This window comes from Pezoporus flaviventris, unplaced genomic scaffold, assembly GCF_033815535.1.
Source record: "Pezoporus flaviventris isolate CSIRO_AGI_PZ_B2104156 unplaced genomic scaffold, CSIRO_AGI_Pfla_v1 ptg000036l, whole genome shotgun sequence".
Lineage (NCBI taxonomy): Eukaryota > Metazoa > Chordata > Aves > Psittaciformes > Psittacidae > Pezoporus > Pezoporus flaviventris.
This window is the reverse complement of record NW_026892584.1, coordinates 19007676-19028355: the sequence shown is the minus strand read 5'-3', so window position 1 is coordinate 19028355 and position 20680 is coordinate 19007676. Positions and strand designations below refer to the sequence as shown.

The window sequence follows — 20680 nt, the reverse complement described above, 5'->3', positions numbered from 1 at the left end:
AGTGAAAACATTTCATTTATGCTGTGCACCTTTTTTATCTACTTTCTGAATGTAAAATATTGTACTGCTGTATCATGTATAAGACCATGCTGTGCTGCACAGCTATAGTTGCTTTTTATGTATCCTGCTATAGGATACAGTGAGATAGTTGCTTTTTATGTATACTGCTATAGGATACAGTGAGACCTTTGCTTAAGAATAATTATTTAAGAGACTTTAAGTGAATTAGAAAGAAGATAGCTAGAGGTAGAATTCAGACCCTCCAGCTAATCTTTCTGCTTGTAACATGCCATACCTACGCTATTCCTGAGAAACCTAAATTCAATCCATAGAAAATAACATTTCTATGCCTCAAGACATAGGAGCCATTCATACAAAATGAGAAGTAAAATGTGTACAGAAACTTTACATCTTATGACAGTAGCAGCAGGTTCATAGTGTCAGGAAGAAAAAAAAATGATGAAAGGAAGCCAAGCCTGACAAACTGAATTGTGGCTCATCTGAGTGTTGTTGAACTTTGTTTCACTAACAAATCAGTGGTATTTTTTCCTTCTAATGAAATAATAATTTATAGTTAAATAAAGGGAAAATCATTAAAGTCCATTCCTATCACCGTAATATACTGAAGTAAATGTCTACGCACTATATAAATTCCTAGATCTTGGAAACTGTATAGGTATTCCTTAATATTTTAAATTCAGAGTAGAGAAGGGATTTTAGTAAAAGCAAAAGTTGATACAGTGGACTGAATTTTGCAATAATTTGTATGGAAATATGTATCCATGCAGAATTGATGTAAAAATCCAAATAATGACTATATAAGAAGTACCATATTTCTATGTAATAATATACAATATTTTATAGAATGGAGAACATGTATTCTATATTATTAAGTAGAGAGAGTATACATAGCATATCCATTGTATATAGTACATTCATAATAACATAATGAATATAATAACATAATGAACATAATAACAAGAGATAAGCCAAGACAGAACTATTCATCTGGGGCTTTGTTCAAATACTGGCTCATATGCTAACTGTTTACGCGTATCATATTTTGATAATATTCTTAAAAGAATATTTTTATACTGTAAAGAAGATCTATGTAATCTGGGTGTTCTTGAAAATAAAACTTAACTTTTATGTTTGTTATGGTTTAAGCCCAGCCAGTAACTCAGAACCATGCAGCCACTCACTCACTCCTCCCCTTCTTTCCCCCCCGGCTCCTGGAGGAATAGGGATGAGAATCGAAAGAATGTAAATCCCATGGGTTAAGAACAGTCCAGTAACTAAGGTATAACACAAAACTACTATTGCTACCAGCAGTAATAATAATGATAAGGAAAATAACAAGGGGCAATTTAAGTGTTTTCAATATTTTAGACTGGATATCTTTCATTCTGTGCAGTGAGAGTACTACTGGAACAACAATTTAACTTCCAGGAAAAGTTCAGCAGATCTTTTGGGGCTTAAAGCATGTAAGAAGCCAGGCACTATCCAAGTGAGCATGATGTTTACAACTCTCCAGAAAGCATTTTTAAACCCTGAGATAGTGTTTTTGATTTTGCAAACAATATTACAATTACTGTCTAAAATTTTGCTTTTAATATATGAAAACATCCAAGGGATTGAAAATGTGTTCTGCTTCATTATGTGTATTGTCTTCCGACATCATTAACCACTAAAAGTTACTTCAGTTTCAGGTGTGACTATATGCTATATAAGGAATCAAGCAGCTAGTTAATTATTCACTAAAAAAAAAACCCAAACCAACCGAATCACCCAAACAAACAAACAATTCAAAACCCACCAAAAACTGTCCTTCACACAAGAGGACACTTTTCATGATATTTCCAATGAACTGGAATTTCTGGCTTCAAATGATAATCCAAAACCTTGCGTTTTCTCTTGGAACTGGGTCAGTTTTTCTAGCCTTGATAGACTTGGCATCCTTTCTCCAAACTGAAATATGCCAGCCATAGTGCTTTTTCAGCAATATAGTTATACAGAAAATCTTTGATAAGGCCACATATGCAACATTTGCGTTAGACATCCATTAACCTGCAAGGTTATGTGGCTGTGAGTAACCCCTTCTGCCATTTGATGTTACTGAGACTTTGAAAATCTTGACCGTGAGACAGACTTCTTTTTCCCCCAGAGGCTCAACATTCTTTTTGTGCTACATTTTTCAGAAGAACTCTTTGTTTGAAGAAGCTGGGCAGGGTAAAGCTGGCAGACTGGAACACTGCCCTGATGTGTTGTGACAGACATGTAATCTGCCATTTGACCACTGGTTCACACATCAGTGTTAATGTGAATGTGACACCTCTCAGCATACTGTTAATCAGGCATTACTCTTCTGTCTAAAATGTGGAGATGTGGAGTAGACTTTTATTCTTTTTAGAAGACTATGCAAAAAAAATCTAGTGAAATGAAAATTTACAGCCATAAAGGCAAACTGATTGACAGCTGCAAATCATAGTCACAGCAACATAGATATATACATATTTATAGATCCCTAGATTTCAAAACTAAAAAGGATCATTAGAACATTCTGCTTAATCTAACACATTCTTATGCAAAACGTGCAAGGAGTCAAACATACAGTCCCATGTCAAGTGTAAGGAAACCTAGAAGATGGTCTTCCATATTCCAGAAATTAGATCAATTCAGCTTCTTTTCCTCACTAACACTTTTTTTGTCTTCTGGGTTTTGTTTTCTTTTCTCCTGGTGTTTCATCACCAAAGTGCCCAGGAGTTCATCTGCTTTCATTCAACTGAAATGCATGTACCAGATGGTGCAAATAGCCCAGTATATTTCAATCCTGTATCCATGTCAAAAAAACAGGCAGACAGCTGCAATTCTTGGTTGCTGTACCTCATGGTATCAAAGGCTGGCTAAGAAGAGTGACACTACTTGACAATGAATAAGATTTTTCAGGTCTGGCAGGGAAGTTGCTTTGGAAGCTAAAATCCCTCTTCTTCTCTGTAGGAGTTGCTTTTCATGATTAATTAATTGTGTTTACGCTAACCTACAAAGGATGTAAAGATATAAAAATAGAGTTACAGAAATGAGTCTTGTTAGGATAATTTATAGTAACCATTTCATCACCTGTCTTCAGAGTATATTACATACTTGCTTGTTAGAATTATAATAGAAATTGACCTACATTATAAAGTTCTATACAACACTCTTCAGCATACTTTTACAAGAGAACTGTTGCAATCTATTTTTGCTGTGTGAACAGACTAGACCACTGGTCTTATGTCCTGAAATTTGAATGTATCTTAAGTACTAGGGAGTGCAGTGAAGGTAACTAGCTGCTTTCATCTGGTAACAGCTGCTTAGAATTTGACCACAAGACTTTCAAAATATCTCTGTAATATAGCCTTACACCTCAAAAACCATAGCTCTAGAAAAATGATTATATGAGGTTTAGAAGAGTGGAGGGTTACATTTGTCTTGGAAAACAGAAACTGGAGTTAGTAGTTGAAAGCTGTTTGCGGCAAGGGTTAATATTCACTCTGTTGGTTTTCTTACTCCTAGGTGCTATAACTAGCACAGAGTACAAGAAGAGTTATATCTTTGTATTCATTCTTCTGTCATGTTACTGAAATAACAGAAAACTCGTGTGATACCTTTGGACAGCAATGCAGTGCTTTCTCACCCTGTCCTCTGTCATATTTACAAGAACATGTGTCCTTTCAAGACCTAGGCAAAATATTCTCCTGCTTGCTTCAGAGTTACCTGTGCATTTTTTATCTTCCCCTTGTTTACAAGCTGGGATATAAGAATTTTAAAACCTACTGGAACATTCTGGTTTCACTAATGTTAGTGTTCTGTGGGGCGATTTATAAGTGGTCCAGGAAGGGACATATAGAACTCATTTACCTGTTTAACCTCCCCATCAAGGTTTAAAGCTTTTCTCTGTATTTTTTATTTTATTGAAAATTTGTCATTGTTCATCCCCAAACAATTTAATTTTTTATTTTTTTTTACCACTGAAGAGACAGAGACCTGATTTGGAAAGCTATCTTCCTTCCTGATCAAAGAATTGCAGGGCAGAACAGAGTACCACAGAAACATTCGCATAGCTGAAAGGGCTGTCTTATAAAGAATGATAACAGTTAGTCGCACATTCATTTTGCATAGGTGTAAGTGTATCACATATATGAATATTCTTGTTGACAAATCTATTTATGTGTATGTGTATATGTATTCAGAAGCTCTGGTTTGCCTCCAGTCATTGTAGGTGACTCTTCTCATGTGCATTATAGTTACAAAAGTATAATTTTAAGCAGAGATAATACTGAAAACAATTGTTTGTTTAGCTAAAGGCAAGTAATAGGTTAGGTAAGAATCATTAAACAGGCCATAACAGCAATTTATATTCACTAGAAAGGTGTAAAAAATAGGGCAGGTGATAAATGTTATTTAATGTGATAGAAAGGAGTGATATTAAGACTAGTTGAATAAAAGTAGTGAAAGAAAGTTTAGGCTGTCTACCTGAAAAAATCTGGGGAGCAAACTAGTTGCACTAAATGACTGTATAATCTCTACGGGGAAGCATTAATAATCCAATTGCTTGAGATTTTTGAGAGGTCAAAGGATCAGCAAAATACGTGGTGGGGAAGAAGCTTGAATTGGCAGGTAGATGGATCACCTGACCTATTAGTTCTTTCCTATTGCAAACTTCTATGACTTTATGTGGGGAAAATTCCTTTTCAACCCACGCTGGCAATCTGTTTATGTTCTGAAGTATGATGATTGACATCCCTTTTAACTTTTAACCTAGAGAATGTCTCTGCAAGTGTTATTCCTACATATAAATGTCTAATGCTTTTAATAAAAAAAAAAGTCTCTCAATTAGGGGACTGTATCCATGTGCAAATGCAGAATGGAGATCACAACAGAGTCTGAGGTGTTATAGCGGCATGGGCAGAACTCCCACTCAGGAAGGATGGGACGTTGAGAAGGAAAAGGGAGCATTTGGGGCTTAAAGACTAGAGAGACAGTGGAGGCAAACAAGTGAAAATTGGATTAAAACAGTCAGAAAGAAAGGTATCATTTTTGTTGAAAGGGGGAATAAGAAAATAAGAGAAATGTGGTGGTAAAAAAATATAAGAACAGATAAGTGAGATAGGAAGGGAGAACTAATTTATGGAGTAGAAGAACAAGAAGAACAAATAACGATGTGCTCCTTTTAATATGGTGACAGAGTACTTCCTATCTGTAAGTGTTTACACTTGGTTCATCCACATGAAAGCTTTCTTTTTTTTTTTTTCAAACAGTGTAATACTTAGTAAGCATCTCTGAAGTACAGTGTGTGTATTTTTGTAACAAACAGTGTATTTCACAACTAAAACCCAGCCTATCCACCTTTCTTGTTAAAGCCCATCAAGAGATAAGAACGTGTATAAAACTATAGCACCCTAGTAGAAAGAAATGTCATATTCTGCCAGTCTTTACTTCATTTTACCCTGAATTGATGAACTGGTGATGGATGGGAAAACATCACGAAAGAAATACTTAAGAAATGCTAAACTAGCAAAACTTAATATATTTAAATAATATTACCAAAAACGTTCTTCAAATTTTATGGCATTAAACTAAAGCCCAGACTATAAAAAGACAAAATTATTACAGAGATTTCCAGTTACTCAAAAATATCTTTGTGATGTTACTTGTTCTGACTTAAAGAACTTTGTTGAAGCATCAACTTCACTTCTGTTGAGGGCTGTAAAAAAGATTGAAGCCGGGGCCTGGAATATGAACAAACAATGCTTCTAAGTTAGTGCCCCACAGAATATTTTAAAATTATTTAACACAAATCATCTCAGTGTCAACAACTCATCACAGATAAACTATCTAATTAACAGAAGCCATCATAGTATTTGAGAACTCAGTCTTGGCTCAGTTGATATACCAGAAGGGCACTCCTTGATAAGCAAAAATTATAAAGGAAGGTTTAAAAAACATTACTGCCTGAAAGTAGCTTCGTCTTAGTTTTAAATTAACCCTCTGCTAGGTTGGGGTTTTTAGTTTGTTTGGCATTTTTTTTTAATCTCTATGAGATAACAAGCACAGGTTGACCTCATATTCTTAGGTATATTCCATGCTAAGATCCTGTGAAATTGGCTATTTTGTGATGCAATATTTTTTTAGTGTCATAGACTTGAAACCATGCCAAAATGACAGCTCAGTTAACAAAAGTGTCCCCAGCTTTCGTAACCACTTCTGAGATAGTTTTATCCCACTTCCTTAAAATTGTAAAGGTTGTCAAAATCTTGAGGTTATAAAACTTTACTGCAAAACATTTTTAGGCATCAAAATGTTGACTGGTTCTTGCAGCACCAAACCTGCCACTGACTGGAATCCAGGTGCTTCATTTCCCTATATGAAGTCTGTGGGGAGAGAAAGCTGACAATGGGGTCCATAAAACCATAACATAGACTAAATGTTATCAAAATAGCTCGTGGAAAATAGCTGCAAAGAGAGATTTCTCCTAAGTCTCTGGGGGGTAATATTTACATGGTTAGATTTCAGGGAGACAATGTAGGACAATAAAATTCATTATCGTAAAACTGCTCCTGAAAGCAGTCTTTTTCACAGAGGAAATGTGCAGTAACAGTAGGTAAGAGTGAAAGACCATTTTCTTTCCATCCCACCCCAGGTAGATTGTTTACCATTCATCCAGGGTATGGCAGGCATGGGTCCAATCACCTCTTCTGCCTAATGGCTATCTGAACATGTTCCTTCCAGATAAATGATGTGGATGCTCAGCTGTAGGACAATCTGAAGTAGTCCCTCATGCTTGCTTGTAAAACAGTACTCCTGGTATGGAGTGATTGAACTCATTATGCCAGAGTGAAAAGGGAAGACATTGTGTCTTCAAAATGCCACTGATAAAATGCCAGTGTACAAAAAGCAGTGCAAGGACATTCTACTCACATCAAATAGAAGGTTTTATTTGTTAGGTTTTGAATGGTGCATATATTTTTGCTGGTCTTTTTACTCCATGAAACAATGAGAGATGTAGCCTGTGTCTCATAGTAATAGTTTTAGTTTCCTCACAAATGTTATACTATCTCTCCAGTAAATAATTTAAATTTCCCTCCCTCTTGGCTGTGATCTTTCCCCACAGTGCATATTATCCAAGAAGAACTGATATAAATTAGAAAATTTTTTCAGCTGGTTCCACAACTATCAGGTGATAGTCTCAGAGGATTTTGGTTCTTCCAGGAAACTTGCAGGACAACTGCAAAAGGGAAAGTCTTGAGTAGCATGGTAAGAAACACTAATGTATAACAGTCTGGTAATTATAGGAATTATATTTCATGTCTGAGCAAAAAAGGCTACCAGTATGAACTCTGTAATATGGAGGGGGTAAATAAGGGACACTAAACTGAAGGGTTTTCCTGAGTAACACTGCAGAACTGTTTTGGGTTTTTTTGGAACTGAAATAGATCACACTCCTGACATCAAGTGTTGCAAGAGAACAGTTTATCCTTAGTTATTAGTTCATTCCTAGAGCATTCCCATGTTTGAACAAAGCATGTTATCCACCATCTTAGCAAATAGAAATGCTGAGTTTCCAAAGTCTTTTAAAAAGAGTAAAAAATGTGATGAAAACTGAATAACCTACAAGTGTTATTCCCAATATATTATTCAGGTTTTAAACCTTGATCTGACTGAGACGTAGTGTCACATATATGGGATTATTTAGGCATCTAACTCAACTAGCTACCTTTGGAAATTTGAGCTCTAGTCTTAAAAATAAATGAACAGGAAAGTAAACAGTAATATACATATGCATTATAATAATAATAATAAAACCTGTCTTAATTTTTTCATCAAAACACTGTATAACCCAAAATTTTTAGTGGAATAATGAGAATATGAGTTGTTTTCAACTGAAAATGCTTGGAAATAAATGTTTCTATCTGTCTTTGAAAATTTTGAATGCTATGAATTTTGAAAAGATTTCTTACAGTCAATTAAATAAAAATTATTGCTTGGTTTCAATTCTGTCTAACTTGCCAGAGTTATTGAGGAAGGCTATGATAAGGAAAACAGTAAGTCATAATGATCAATTTAATGGTGTCAACATGTCATACAAAGAATCAAATGTAGAGAAATTAATTTATTGATCTTGGCTTTCACCTGGCATTACAGTAGAGGTGATGTTATTCTAGGAAAGTTTTGGTAAGGAACGTAGGAGTACTGACTTGAAAGAATCTACAGAGATCACTGAGCCTTAAATGCAGGCAGCTTTCTAATAGATCTGGAATACATGCCAGTGTAACCCTATCACCTCTAGTAAAATAGACTGAAAAAATCACAAAAGCTGTCAGCTGCTGAGGGAACATAGCTGGCAAGACCAAAACAATTGGCAGTGTGTTTGGTCTGCTCCATATACAAAGTTTTGTTAGACATTTATCATTACACAGGTTTACACAACTTGATGTATAGTTTCCTTTATGTTGTTAGAAGACTATTTTACTCAGTAATACTCCAGAGAGGCTTCTTCATGTACTGCATTCACCACATACAGAGAAGGAGCGTAAACAGATATGGTTGTATTACCAAAGTCTCTTCTGAGTAGAGAGGCACCCTATCTTCAGTACTTTCTTTCATATTTAATGAATGTAAGTTCTGTTGAAGTTAGCAGCAGTAATGATAGTGACATTCTTGTACATTCCAGAAAAGGTACATATTATCTCAGATAAGACTTGTGGAAATAAATAATTTTTTCAGTTTCCTGGCAGTTCCAGATAATGATTTCAGATCAATTCAAATTAATGGCAGCTCTTGGACTATTTTCAATGTTTAACTTGCACAAATATTGTTTCACCAGACATAGATATGCACAAAGTTGAAGTTTTCAGAGGTCTTCTCCAAGTCTAAGGAAGCTACTACATATATATCCTGCTGTCTTGAACAGTTCAAACAAGATGTAACAACCCTCATAATTTCACAACAATGTTATAATTATTAATAAATTCTAACTGACCTCAATGAATTTGTTTCTATAAAAAGAATAGCAAAATCCTAATAAAAAACCAAATAATTATACCACCACCAAGCCACAGGAACATTAGGTTTGCCTTTAATCCACCTTTGTGATGTGACAAGCTAGGTAAATCTAGTTTAAGTGAAAAGACTAATTTTGTTGAAAGATTATTCATTAAAAATGGACTTTACATTATATATTAAATGTTGATTTGGATTTACACATACTTTGCATCTACAATGAACACATGAAACAGAATGGCTGGAGTCCAAAACTGCTCTAGACCATCACTGTATTTTCCTGAATCAGACACTAGCAGCATGCTGAAACAGTCTTTCATAAAGGTTTAAAAATGGGTTGGTTTGAACCTGATAAATGTTAGAAAAAGGGCTAGCTTTCTGGGGATGGTTCTATCAAATTGGGATTAACATTTTCGACTTAGTCCCTTATGCTTCTGAAGAGGCTGACATAATTTAGTGGCTGTGAAAGTAACACCTTTGTCAGTTTCATTGTACTTCATTTCACCTTCTCATTTGCGTCTTTTAAGAATAAGATGGCTAACTGAATACAGTAATCAATGTGCCATCGATTTATATAATGCAATTGTAATCTTCTCTTTTCTATTCCGTTCTTAACACAATTTAACATCTTATTTGAACAAGTCTCTTCATTGAGCTGTCTAAAGTAATGCCTAGATGTTTTTTTCCTGGGAGGTTACAACTAATTCAGGAGACATTGTTATGTATAAATACTTTAGACTATTTCCACTAATGACTTTTAGGGAGGTCTTATCTTTGTTGAGGCTTATCTGCTACTAAGTTGTTCAACCAGTTATTTTTGCAAAATTCACCTAAAGCTCTTTACAGTTCCTTAATTTAAATGATTCAAATGAGTTTACAATTTCAGCTGCTTTTCTACATTTAGTCTTTAACCTGTTTTCAATTTCAACATACAGAGTAAATAGTACTTTTGCCAAAACTGCTTTTATGTAGTTAACTCTGTGTTTCTTATACTGGAAATAAGAATTCTGTTGCTGTTCTGTTAGCCTATGATGATCTAGTCACAATACAAACAACCATCAAATAGGATAAATACCTAAGAAATACCTAAAAAGTACTTATTATAAACCTCTGCAAACCTGACATACATAGCAGTCTAGCCATAGCTGCATGTCACAGCATTGATTTATCCTCTTAAAATTGGTCTTAATCCTAGCATACTTGCCTTAGTGTCATTACGCCTGTATTTCTGATATTATCAAATTTTTAATAGAAAAGATTTCAATAACCTTATCTGACTTTTGTTTTACTGTAGACATTTCTGCTGGTATACGTGAATTAGTTTACAACTAAGTCACCCATGTCAAAACTACACAGTAGTGACTGAAATTGTGCTGGCAATGTAGAATATCTTGAAAGGGGGTTTTATATTTTTGGCAAGCAATGTTTCACCTCATTGTCTCCTGCGAAGAACTGCTTGAACATCTCTGTAAAATTTGAAATAGTTGGAAAGATTTACAGAATTATGTTCCATGATATCTCTTCTTAAAACAAAGAACTTAAATAATAATAATACTGCAGGACAGCATTCTGATTTCTGCCATTTTCACTCCCTTTTTTTCTGTATTTTTCTAGGGCATGTACAGAGGAGTCCTAATCCATGAGCCTGTCTCTTCGGTGCAATCACAATACAAGTAAGCAGTAAACACAAGAGATGTATCTGTTACTATACCACTTTTAGGTTGCATTCTGTTTCTGTGTTTAAGAGTGTTAACTGTTACTGCGAAGCAGGTCATTGTTAAATGATTTTCAGGACAACCTAACTACCTGTAAATATATGTAGAAGCAAGTTCAATTATTTTAATTTTCTGTTTCTTCAGAATCTGGAGACAGGTGCAGTTACATATACACATGTAACTGCATTACATTGCTGGATTTCCTAGAATTTCCCTCATTAAGTATTTTTTTTTCATTAAATCTGTCCATTCAACCTTTGTATAATAGCTAAGGGTAAAGAATCTTCAGCCTTTTCAAAAGACAAATTTTCTGCTATAAACAGCATGCCATTACAACTCAACTGATTGCAAAGAATTTGGATTGCTGTGTGATTCAAGTCTTTCATTGAACTGATATCATCCACTCAACCTCAGCAATACCTTAGAGAAATACAAAGCAGAGTAACTGTCTTTTATATTATACTCACTCAGTACAAGAATAATAGAGTTGCCATGAACATTGCAGAGGTGTCACATTAGCTGCTCTGTGCTAGAGCTGAACTTAATAAAGGAAAGAGAACTTATTGTTAATTTTTTTTTTTACAAGTATGGAATACATGAACACTGCTTACAAATGAGCCTTTTTTTAGTTTTAAACACATTTCCTGAAGTAAATAGTATATTTCCCTAATTTTCATGTCTTTTGGTATGCTTCCAAAAAACTTGGAAGTGAATTAGTGTGCAATTTGCATCCAAATCTCAGCCAAGGGGATGTGGTTTATTATAATACATGGCCCTCCTAATTATTGAACAGCCCGAGAAAACTAGGCACAATGTGCATCTGTTATTGCTTGACCACACTGCCAAACATAATTTGGCAAGCACAGAAATGTACATTGAGCAGACCTACAGTCTAATTTGCATTAGTTTGTAGTAATTATATGAAAGCTATAACTGAACCAAGCTTGTCCTCTCTTTTTAGATCACACCATTCTTTTTGAAAAGAAAAGAAATCTCAAGCAAATATCCAAAATAGTTAAATAGCACACACATACACAACCCTGAGAAATTCCTTGTTTGCACAGTAGACTCTTTCAGTATTACTTAATCATCATCCAAATGTTATTTCTGTGCATTCTGTAAAATAGAAAAGCTTCCCCCCCCCCCCTCCACATTTTTATATAGGCTTTTCTGTGTTTTCCTTTCCTTTATCTCCATTCAGAAATTTTTCATCTTTTCTGCCAGATTCTAAAACCCTGTACAATTCACCCTGTAACTGGTGATTAAAGTCAATGACATTTTTTAATTCAGTTGCAAAGGAGGAAGGGGAGGAAAGTCCTGCCTTTCGTAATTTGCCTTTGTCCCTTTCCATAGTCATTTAATCCAAACTTTACTCTGACAAAAAGGAAGCATTTCATGATAAGTCATCTTGTGTCACGTTAATGCTGGACAGCAGTGGCCAAAGCCTGGGGGAGCCTGAATGTTATGGTAAAAATACCAGTAGATTTTGGCCTACAGAAGTTCCAACAGAAAATTCTTGCTTCTTCCCTTATTTTTCTAGTTAAATTACATTTTTGGATATACAGAAATATACATCCTGGCTCTATATAAGAGGTGATAGGAAATCTAAACTAAGTAGATGAGGAAATAGAGCAGAATCTCATCTACAGAAATTATAGTTTTATGACAACGGTTGTGTAAATAAAGTATTTTCATTAAGTGCAAGAGGATAGGGCATAAAAGGGATGAGAAAGAGAGCCAGATTCTATTCCCATTAATATGAATGACAAAAACTACTATTCACTCCAACAGCCAGGACCAAGCATAGAGGAAGGAGAGTTTTTTCTCCCCTTCTTTAAGTAAACACTGGCATTTTCTGCTTCAGCTGCAGGGGCTGAGAAGCAGAGGCACAGTCTTTGTTGTTGGTAAACAGCTTGACATTTCATAACATTGGACCAGTCATAGAGCTTTCAATCTAGAGTCTGAGTATGAAGAAATAACTGTATAGTAGCTATGGAGTTAGGTATTCTCAGATAATTTAGAGTAATTATTAGCTGGCATATCCAGAGTCACATACAGTTACTGTGAAATGACCATACGGAGATTATGTAAATGAGTTTCCAAGAGTGAAAATGCAATCAAGAATAAAAGTGAATAAAACCTGTGGAATATCGCTGAATGAGTGAAAACTACTTCTACACTCTGATTACCTGCTCAAATCTATTTTCATAAGCAAAAGCAAGCCTGAAATGAATTAGAGGGGAAAAGAAACCCTAATGAATCGAAGTTACTTCCAGTTACAAATGGCATTTCACAGTTGACCAAAAGACACCTAATCTGCTTTTATATAGTATGCAGAAAATAACAGTACATTTGCTTATACAATACCTGCTGCAAAACTTCATTTTCAATTTTATTTTTTAATGTAGTTCTACAATAAAATACTAACTGCATAAGAAAACAGCAAGGAATGAAAACAGAGCAAGTCTTTTTCCACATATTTCAGTGGCTGAAATAAAGCAATGGAGGAAAGAGCTGGGGGAGGGTGCTGTAAAGTAAAACTGCACTGTTTTATTAGCACCAGAAACTGCTCCATAATGAGCAGTCTATCTTTATCTAGTTTGATGGTATTTGGGGTTTTTGTTTGCTAATGGAATGATTAACTAACTAAAACCCAATTTTTTAATAGTTATTGCTGCTAATAAAAAACAAGAAGTAGATTTCGTTAAAAATGCAGGGTTGTTTTATCTTTGTTTCTTGTTTTGTTCTTTCATCGATATGAGAATACTACTCATCTTTGCACAGGCAGTGCCAGCAATAAAATTCCTCTTCTCACTGATCCCTACTGTTATTGAAACATTTTCTTGTAGATATCAGTTTTACTATAGTTCAGATATTTTGCCAGAAGACATTCTTGCACTTTACATATTACTTCTTTAATACACATAACGCAAAGTTTTCTATGCTGCAGGCTCCTTATGAAAAGGGATTTGACATGCCTGGTTTTAAGCTTCTTCTTCTAATAGTCATATTCAAGATAACTACCTGTCCTGGGTTCAGCAGTAGTAGTCGTTTTTCTCCTTCTTGGTGGCTGGTGTAGTGCAGTGTTTTGACTTTCAGCTCGGGAACAGAGCTGATAACAAGGATGTTTTGGTTTGGCCAAGGACTTTGTGAGCCTCATGCTCTGCCAGGGGGGAGGGGAAGCCGGGAGGAAGCAGAGACAGGACACCTGACCCAAACTGACCAAAGAGGTATTCCATACCACAGCACGTCATGCCCAGGATGTAACTGGGAGTTAGCCGGAAGGGCTGGGAGACTGCAGGGTTGGAGGAGGTATCGGTCGGTGCTTGGTGGGGCTGAGGGGGGGCAAGTTATCGGTCAGCTGGTGCTGAGGTGTTGTATTCTCTTCCCTTGTTATTTCCTTTATCATTATTATTATTGGTGGTAGCAGTAGTGATTTGTGTTATACCTTAGTTACTAAACTGTTCTTATCTCAACCCATGGGAGTTGCATTCTTTTTGATTCTCCTCTCCGTCCCTCTGGGAGCAGGGGGAGGGAAAGAAGGGGGGGAGTGAGTGAACGAGTTACCTGACTGGGTTTAAACCACGACACTACCAAATAAAAATCACTTGGTTTTTTGGAGCAAGAAACAAAAAGACTTCAATACACAGAAGATAGCATGAAATTAATAATTTTGAAATTAAAATCTTTTTCTCCCATTGTCTTCATTGGTTTTCCCTTATCAAAAGGCTACCAAAAGGTAGCCATATTCATCCAACTTCAGATATATCTAGAAATATGTGCTGTTTCAGAGAATGTTAGGTTTCTACTCTGAATTGCAAAGAACAGCCACTGAACTACATTCAGTTCTTACTTTGTAGTTAAACACCTTAAAATACCATGTTAAAACCACTGTTTTGGAGATACATATGCAAACCACTTCCTGTTAGTGAAAGCCTGAAGAGATATATGTGCTACACAGTACATGTATGCATTTCCCTTCAAGAAACTGATGGGCTTGTAGTGGCGCATGAACTGTGTCTGTGTATTACTGGGAAACAGATGTCATGTGAACTTCCTGCAACATGACTTCCTAGGAAGTACTCATTCTCAACTTTTGCAAGTTGCTGCACCACAGTTCTACAGTCATTTCTGGCTGCACAGTTAGACCTGGTATCATTACTTAGAAAGAGCCTTTTGAGTGAATAGGCTGGTTTAATGACATGTAGAAGACCTATTGGAACCTCCCAAAATTTTGAGCAAGGATGGCTAAGTCTAACCTCAGTTAGGGAAATCACAGCCTTGAAATGAACAGTTTGGCATGAGTGAAGGTTATCTGGCTGGGAACTGTTTTAGAAAATACGTCTCCAAACATCCTGCTGTAACAAGGGTGGCACACAGAGTGGTAGGAAAGACATGGAAAAGAGGGACTTGCATTTTAGTTATCTTCTAGGATAGCTCCTATTGTCTATCTTTTCTCTTGAAAATAATTTATTTTCAAGATTCCCAAGCAGGAGAAAACTTTCTCTTTAAACTACAACCAGTCTCTAAGGAGTAGAGCTCGTAGTCAGTAGTCACACTTGATAAGAGTATTTTTACACTGAAGGTTTATACTGAAAATGTGTATCATTGCCTACTATTACATTAGTGTCTTTATTTAACTTCTCCTGTTTACAAGCCCAGCATCAATTCTCTTAGTTACATAAGTGTAAATCCTACTTTGTTTTTTTAATGCCATCATGTAGCCTTTTTGCCATCAGCAGTAAATATTACATGTGTCAGTGAGGTTTTTGGTATACCTGTTTAGCTAAGTCTTCTTCAGAATGTGTTTAGCTGTGTCTGTGAAAGCTCAGTGACTCTACTGTGGAAGGAGTAGCAGGCTGGAATTCACTAAGTGATTCAGCTGAAGCTAGGTAAATGCAATCAAGTATGGTGCAATCAGGCTTAGCTGTGTGGAATGTAAATAAACAGATTGTGGACGTGAAGTGATGCAAATGGAATTATTTTCACTACAGTATTGCAGATAAGTATGAATATGTGGAGGGGCTAAAAATCTAAAGAACCACTTTCAGAATAGATCAGAGGAATATATTCACTCCTGCAGAGTTTCATTCTGTTCCTGATGTGTATGTCTATGTCCTAGAGATACTAATGGAAACTTGTTAATTTTAAGTCTAAAGGCATCTCTAGGTTATCCAGACTATTAGATCTTCATATAACAAAAGCACATAAAATTTTATCTTATGTTTTTTTTCTGAGCCAACTTACTTTTATCAGGTACCACACAGGCACCATCTATCTAAACTATCCAAACCCTACTGGCAAGGAAGTGCTATGCAAAATAACAAAGTATAAGTTATCAGAAAAGGGGAGTTCCCACACCTTTATCTTTAGCATTTTTTTATAGGAAAGAAAAAAAAGGTAGTTTTGGATTAAGCATGTATTTCAGGGGGAATAAAAAAAGCCATCCATTTCTGCTGAAGATATTACAGGCAATGGAGAAATTAGCACTTGCTGAGTTAATTTGTTCCAGGAGTTAGTCACTGTCAGTGTCAGGAAAACAAAATAAAACTAAAATCTTTATTTCTTAGGCTATTTTTAATTTTAGTGACTTGGTCTGCTCTTTCTGCTAGATGAAACAGCTTTTTTCATACCTGGCAATCACATATGCAAATCCGGTGTCCTTGATGCTTTTGAAGAACTAAGCAGGACCAGCTGCTTAAGTCTACTACATGAAAACAGTTTCAGCTTTGACTGTAATTAACATATTAATAGTTCATAATATAATTCATTGTAATTTCTATGAATTTTTTTTTTTTTGTGTATACATGCAAAAGTTTATACATTGTGCATACTTCCTTTGGGTTTCTCTTTTCCGGAAGCATTTCTTATAAAAACTATCGCTTTTCACAGATATGGAAGGAGATATAAAGATGTTTTCAGACTTTGTGAGTGTAGAACTGTAGAGGGAAGATTCTAATTTGGGTAGCAGGTAATTAATACAATGTTCTCTTGCAAAGGCTGTATTATCATTGTTAACCGTGTTATTTCTTTTTATGTTTTGTCAATATAATGGCAGATGTAGGCCTGAGGTTAACCTTGACTAGCTACATTAAACTGAAATTTGTCTCTTCTTGTTTTCACTAATTTATAAAAGTTTACATTGGTTGATGTAAAATACATCATTTCTCAGCAGTGAAAGACATAGCCTGAATCTTCAGACAGTGTGAAACAATAGCTCTAAGGGAAATGTAAATTGCTTGCATTCACTTCTGTGATGCTACAGTTCTGACACTGAATCCTAAAAGGTAACATTTTAAATGTTTTATCAAAATTTGGTAGGAATGCATTTCTTCAGTCTTCAGTAACACATTTCCTGTTTACTTTTTCTACAACAGGATTATCCATGAGAATGCTCTTACAGCCTAAGAAAAGTGAAATCCACTTGTTGAACGGCTTATCATGCATTTAAATATTTAATTTAATAGAATTAAATATCATGTCTGCAGGACTTCAGACTGACTACTAAACCAATGAGTATTAGACACAGAGCAACCCCATTTCTCCTGCAAGCTAAAGTACAGGCTGTAGTAGAATACATATGGCCTTGAATTGCTAGGTACGATTATAAAGTGAATTTAGAAACCTATCTTGTAGTATTCAAAACTTGTAATTTATTCCAGTGTGTCTTATAATTCTCCTAAATATGACTAAAGAAACTCAATCATATGATTTACAACATAAAGCTGACATAGCAGGGATTACATATGCACACATAATTAATAATCAGTGTACGCTGTCTTTGTATGTCACAGAATACAATATTTAATACAGATGTAATGTTGTCTTCTGTGAATATTTAAACATTATGAACTACTTGATCTATTTGCTTAACTGCTAATAAACTCACAGATTAAATTATTTACAGGAAACAGAAAGAAGGTTCACAAAAAAAAAAAAACAACCCAAAAAACAAACTAATTTTATTTTTAATGTGAATGAAAGAAAACGGTTTATCTATTCTCTTAGACTTCCATGTATCTTTTCTCTTCCTGTTTTTTGTTTATGCCATCCATTTGATACTTGGTCACCCTTTTTGCATTATGAAGCCACAATAGATACCATATGTAAAATGTCATTAAGGACTTCCCAATTTAAGATCATTGTGTATTTGTATTCCAGTGAGTCTTTAGAGAACTGAGACCCAGGAGGCTGAAATTCCTGAATTTTTCCTCAAGAAAGAAATTTATTTTCTAGTGAAATCTAAACAGAAACATTAGGATCAGATTTTAATATCAATATTGTGATATCTAGATTGAGCTCATAGCTAGAAGGCAGAAAGAGACTGCTTTCTACACATCTCTTTTCCTGTACAAAGCTATAGCATCTCACGTTTTTTTTGAAGGCTTATTTAATTCATGTTGGCATTCACCAACATTTGCTAAACATGTCACTCCTCACCAGGTGTTCTAACTGAAAGCAGAGATGGACAAAATATATTCTGCAGTCTACTAATGACAGAAGACCACTATTTTGATGAAAATGTAAAAATTATAGTTGTAAAAATATTTACAAAGTTACCTATGAAAATGAGGATGGTGAATGGAAGGGGTACCCACACTAATTTACATGATTTTGTGCAAAGTTCTTTTTCACAAACAGAATAATTTTCATGTACTGGAAGCTACATTTGCATGTTATATAATTGTTTTATCTTCTATGGTTTTTATTCAGTTTATTTAGTTTGATGATCAGTACCCATCATAGGGTAAGTATTGTGGTTACGTCTGCCTAGGAGAAATCAGCCAAGAATTCTAACAATGTACTAAATCCTCTTCTCAAAGATATAATCTGTAGAGAGCATCTACTTCATCTGACAAACATGATTTCAATTCAGGAAATAGCTCACAATCACTCTATTGCATCTGACATCAGCGGTACCCATGCACCCATTCTGTGCAAACTCCCTGCTTTTAAAGGTCTTCCCATCACTGTTATTGGTCTCACAGATGATGAAGTATGACACTCCATAAACAATGAGCTGGGCCTTTTGTAGGCTGCTTTGCTTTTTTTGGCTTCAAACTGCCACTGAATGTCAAATCAATTTGGCTCTCATTAGAACAGCTTTATATGTGCAAATGTATTTGTGTCTGGTTGCCACTTTTTTTCTATTTTTGCCTTCCTTTCCCTTTGCTTTTTTTTCCTCCTCTCTCTTGGATGATGTCATTTTTCTCTAATCAAAGCCAACACCTGTTTCTCTAAAATAGGAATCTCTGTGTAGAGCTCTTTATCACAATCTGAGTACACCCTAAATGGGCTCATTATGAATCAAGTTCCCCCAGAACAAAGAGGAAGTGCTCTGTTACAGTGACATTGTACATCATAGAGCCTGGACAAAGTCAAAAGCTGATGTAACCTTGACTTTTGACATCCCAAGAGACTGCTGTCTAGATAGTGCAAGGTGTTTAAGCCACTGTCTTTGATAAGTAGTGAAACAATAAATCTGACCCTGTGTTTAAGAACAGCTCAACTGTTACACAATGCTGTATTGTGCTTGTGGGGTTCTGGGTTTGGGGATATTATTGTTGTGTTGTTTTTCTCCTAACCAATTAAAGGGAATACAGAATTGCGATTTTGAGGATTTCTGGTTTCATAAACACAAACCTGCTTCGGCAAGCTAAATGAAGAATGCCACGCAATGAAGGGAATATGACAAAATAGGGGTGACGTAGACCTCCCAGTTATGAGTCAGTAAAGATCGGGTCTAAAAGAACACATTGCAAGTAGTCTGAAAGGCTGGAGATTAGAAGGGGAATTAGTGTGGAAAGCGGGGGATATGCTGAAAGGCTGCCATAAACCCTGTGTTGTGACGTGTGAAAGAAACATAGGCTCATTTTTCTTGCACTTAGGACCACTTTGCCTTTTATGACACTTGTCTTCTTCAAATGGAAAGATACACATTTTAGAAGGTGGGGAACCTACAGATAGAGAATAAGAGAGAGACTGGAGAGAATGCTGCTAACTATACCCCAGCTCCCTCTAAATGTGAACATTTGGCACTTGCAAAGGAAGAAGTTTTCTCTGGACACTGAAGGAGAGAAACAAAGGAGAAAGAAACAGCCTGTTCTCATCACTTGCAATAATGGGCTAAAACATCTTCAGAGGACCTCAAGCTGTCCAAGGAGGGTCCTTGCTCAGTTTGTGAGTGGACGAACTCTCCTGTATAAGGGGACTTTGAGTCAGACACTCTCCAAGGAAAATGCCTATTTTCAGAGCTGAAGAAAAGGTTTGCTTGGCTGAGATACTCAATGATTTCAACACTAATTGAAATACACTGGTAATCTGCCATCTGTGGTTTTCTTGAGTAGAAAATTTTGACTGAAGTCCAGGTCTTAGTAGATATGAGGCCACATTATAAAATCTATTCTCCTACTCGACATCATCTTTCATAGTGTCTTACTCTGTCACTGCCTTTGGATTAAGGACCACAGCAAAGTATGGAAAATGTGGGTACTTCAGTTGCCAAGTCATTTCTTGGTCTCTATTGAATCTATCTATAGTGAATATTTCATTACTGACATCTATTCTAGCCATGGGATTGTCAAAGCATTTTTTCGTGTGTAATAAATTTACATAAACACCCCACCCCAAATATAATGAAACAGAAAGGATAACAAGGACCTAAATTATATTTTAAAAAAAATTAAAAGACTTCTTGATTGATTTGCAGAGGCATAGCAAAATTCCTTCATATAGTGGCCTCATGAATGAGATGATAATATGCAAGTAAAGCATAATGATTGGCATATTAAATACAAGATCTTTGTCACCATCTGTTTCCTGATTGTGTCAGCAAGTTGGTTTTTTTTTCATAGAAGTGTGAGAATACACCATGGCCTCGAAGTATCAAAATGTCAATTATACATCACATTTTAAAGTTGGAAGCC

At 35.6% G+C, this 20680-nt stretch overlaps 1 long non-coding RNA gene across 1 annotated transcript; it reads left to right on the top strand.

The window, feature by feature from the left end:
* Positions 1-16644: 16644 nt before the first annotated feature.
* Positions 16645-19363, top strand: LOC133274338 (uncharacterized). The gene is made up of 2 exons (XR_009745120.1): positions 16645-16725; positions 18198-19363. It is a non-coding gene; the product is annotated as an uncharacterized LOC133274338 (long non-coding RNA).
* Positions 19364-20680: the final 1317 nt, after the last annotated feature.